The 3,739-nt window shown below is 45.8% G+C and overlaps 1 non-coding gene across 1 annotated transcript; it reads right to left on the reverse strand.

Moving 5' to 3' along the window:
• Window positions 1–2,966: 2,966 nt before the first annotated feature.
• Window positions 2,967–3,104, reverse strand: LOC114806262. The gene has a single exon (XR_003754297.1). It is a non-coding gene; the product is annotated as a small nucleolar RNA SNORA7 (small nucleolar RNA).
• Between the last annotated feature and the right edge of the window lie 635 nt (window positions 3,105–3,739).

The raw sequence follows: 3,739 nt of genomic DNA on the forward strand, positions 1-3,739 counted from the left end.
AGCCAGGTTGCCCCTTGGCTCCTGCCTGGTCGGAGGGAGTGGCAGTGGGGGAGGGAAGCAGCCGGGTTGAACCAATCCCCACCCCGAGAAGACCCGAAAGTGGAAGCCTCGGTGGGCCTAGATCAACTGGTCCATATCCTGGGCTGCTCCTAGCAGGTTTCTGGCACGGTGGGATTATTCATTCAATCTTATTTGTCGAGCACTTACTGTGTGCAAGGCACTGAGTGCTTGGGAGAGTATGATATATCATTACAGTCAGATCAGAAACTTCCGTGTCCCAGCCACTCCTCTCTGTCAGCTGCGATGGGGAAGCTGTTGGAGAGATGCCAGCATCCTTCATTCCCCTCTCCCCTTGCTACTTAGACCTCTGCAGAGGAGGAGGGGGAAGGAGGTACTGGAGAGGGATTAGGCCAGGTGTGCTTTATAGAGTCTAGACTGTAAGCTCCTTGTGGGGCAGGGAATGTGTCTGTTTATTGTCCTATTGTCCTCTCCCAAGTGCTTAGTACAGTGCTCCGCATGCAGTGAGCACTCAATAGAGACAATTGACTGACTGATTCAGGATGATTCAGAAGGTTTAGACTGTGAGCCCGTTATTGGGCAGGGATTGTCTCTGTTGCCGAATTGTACATTCCAAGTGCTTAGTACAGTGCTCTGCACATAGTAAGCACTCAGTAAATACTATTGAATGAATGAAAGGTTTCTGCTGCCAGGTCTCAACGTCCTGGGAACAGTCTGGCATCACAGTCAGGGCTGGAGTCACACGGTAAGCAAATGAAGCGGCTACCTTGGGGTGCGCCATTCATTCGATCCATAATTCACTCCCCACTTCAGTCCATAATTCACTCTGCTGTCCTGAGTAGGAGATCATCCTCCTGTAAGGCCATAGAGTCCACGTTTCTCTACTCCTCAAGAACCTCCAGTGTTTGCCCATCCGTCACTGCATCACAGAGAAACTCCTTCCCATAGGTTTCAAAGTCCTTAATCACCTTGCTGCCTCCTACCTCACTTCCCTGCTCTCCTACCACAACCCAGCCCCCACACTTTGCTCCTCTAATGCCAACCTACTCACTGTACCTTGATCTTGCATATTTCATCACCGACTTCTCACCCACCTCCTGCCTCTGGCCTGGAACTCCCTAACTCTTCATATCCAACAGACCATCACTCTCCTCACCTTCAAACCCTTATTACAACCACAACTCCTCCAAGAAGCCTTCCCTAACTAAGCCCTCATTTCCTCTTTTCCCACTCCTTTCTGTGTTGCCCTGGCACTAATATTTGGTCCCTTAATTCATGCCTCTCTTATCCCTAATTTAACTGATTTATATTAACATGTCTTCCCCTTTAGATTGTAATCTTGCTAATGACTATGGCATTTTTTAATCACTTACACTGGGCCAGACAATGTACTAAGTGCTGGGGTGGATACAAGCAAATCGTGTTGGACACAGTTCCTGTACCACATGGGGCTCCCAGTCTTAATCCCTACTCAACAGATGAGGTAACTGAGGCACAGAGAAATGAAGGGACTTGCCCAAGTTCACAAAGTAGACAGGGGGCAGAGCTGGGATTAGAACCCAGGTCTTTCTGACTCCCGGGTCCATGGTCTATCCACTAGACCACACTGCTTCTCCTTGTGGACAAGGATTGCGTCTACCAAGTCTATTACATTGTACTCTCTCAAGCATTTGCTACAGTGCTCTGCATACAATAAGTGCTCAAGGAACACAGTTGTTTGATTGATTGATTGATTGAGCAGAAACACAAGTACCTATCTGATAAATCTGATCCAGCCATGACTGGTGAAATTTTAAATTTTAAAAAATACACCCTTTAGAGTGAAAATGTCATTAAAGAGGAAGGAAACAACGGCAGGATTGCACTTGTGGTCTGTGTATTTGGGATCTGTGTCCTAAGGACATTTAATATTTGCCCCACCCTCAACCTCACAGCACTTATGTACTTACATTTAAATTATATACTATATATTATAAATTGCTTATTTACAGTAATGTCTGTCTCTCCCTCTAGACTGTAAACTGGTTATGGGCAGGGTTCATGTCTACTGATTCCTTTGTATTTTACTCTCCCAAGCACTTAGTACAGTCCTCTGTATACAGTAAGCGCTTAGTAAACACCACTGATGAATTGATGGCCATGAGATATCCACAGGCAACTGTACTTATTAGGACAAATAATGCCAGAAACGATCCCTAACTAGAAAATTGTTTTCTAGAAGTTTTTAATTTCTCCATCCCTATTTTCTTAACAGTCAAAGAGAAATAAATGGACTAAAACAGGAGAATGGAATAAAATGGAGATACTGTAGTGGGAATGACCCACTTGTTAAAATGCCAAAGTATTATATACGGATAAGAGGATTCTGAAAGGCAAGACGAGAAGAGATTTTAGGATGATAAATGGGATATCTGTTAAGTACTTACTCTGTGCCAAGCACTTTCATTCTAAACCCTGGGGCAGTTACAAGGTAATCAGGTTGGACAAAGTCCCTGGGGCTCAAAGTCTAAGATAGAGAACAGGTATTTTAGCCTCACTTTATCCTAAAGCACAGGGAAATTAAGTGACACAGCAGGCATGTGGAAGAGCGGGGATTAGAAACCAGGTCCTTTAACCCCCAAACACGTTCTCTTTCCACTAGACCATGCTGGATTGCAAAAGAAAGAGATTGGGAAGGAGGCAGTGGGCAGAGAAATGGTAAGAGAAAAAGAAAACAAAGCCTATCTGTGTGTCTTGTCTTGTCTTATGCTGTCAAGTCGTCTCCGACCCAGAGCTACTCTCCCAGAATGGCCCTGCTCTCCATCTGCAGTCATTCTGATAGCTTATCTATAGAGTTTTCTTGGTAAAAATATGGAAGCGGTTTACCCTTGCCTCCTTCTATACAATCAACTTGAGTCTCCCCCCAGACTCTCTCCCATGCTGCTGCTGCCCAGCACAGGGGAGTTTTGACTTGTTGCAGATGGCCTTCCACTCACTAGCCACTGGCCAAGCTAGGAATGGAATGGACAGGCCTCTGCTTGACTCTCCCTCCTAAAGCCGAGTCTGGTAGAGGACTGGAAACTCTCCAGGTGCAATCCTCAGTGGGGACACCTATGTGACTTCGCCCAAGGTCACAAAGCAGAGAAACAGTGGGGCCTAGTGGACACAGAACCCACCCAGGAGTCAGAATGACCTGGTGACTTAGGGCAAAGTCACTAACTTTTAACATGCAAAAAATTCAGACACTACCAACATTCAAACTACCTCACTGAGATTGAAGTAATTTCCAAATAGTAGTAATGATACATGTTGAACTCCTCCTGAATGCAAAGCTCTGAATAAGTGCTAGAGAAAGGACAACAGAAGGAAATGATGTTGCAAACCTACAAGGATCTTGCATTCTAAGAGGGTTCTCAATAGGCATTTTGGTTTGAATGTGATTAGAAAATCGGGGAACAATCTTCCTCACAATGCAAGTCCATCTGGGCTCAGTTTGCTAAGCTTCTCTAATGCTAACCTTCTCACCGTACCTCCATCTCGTCTATCTCACCATCCCCCTCGCCCACATCCTGCCTCTGGCCTGGAACGCCCTCCCTCCTCATATCTGACAGACAATTACTATTCCACTTTAAAGCCTTATTGAAGGCACATCTCCTCCAAGAGGCTTTCCCTGCCTAAGCCCCAACCCTCCTCTTCCCCCACTCCCTTCTCTGTTGCCTTGACTTGTTCCCTTTATTCATCT

Source organism: Ornithorhynchus anatinus, chromosome 21 (genome assembly GCF_004115215.2).
Source record: "Ornithorhynchus anatinus isolate Pmale09 chromosome 21, mOrnAna1.pri.v4, whole genome shotgun sequence".
Lineage (NCBI taxonomy): Eukaryota > Metazoa > Chordata > Mammalia > Monotremata > Ornithorhynchidae > Ornithorhynchus > Ornithorhynchus anatinus.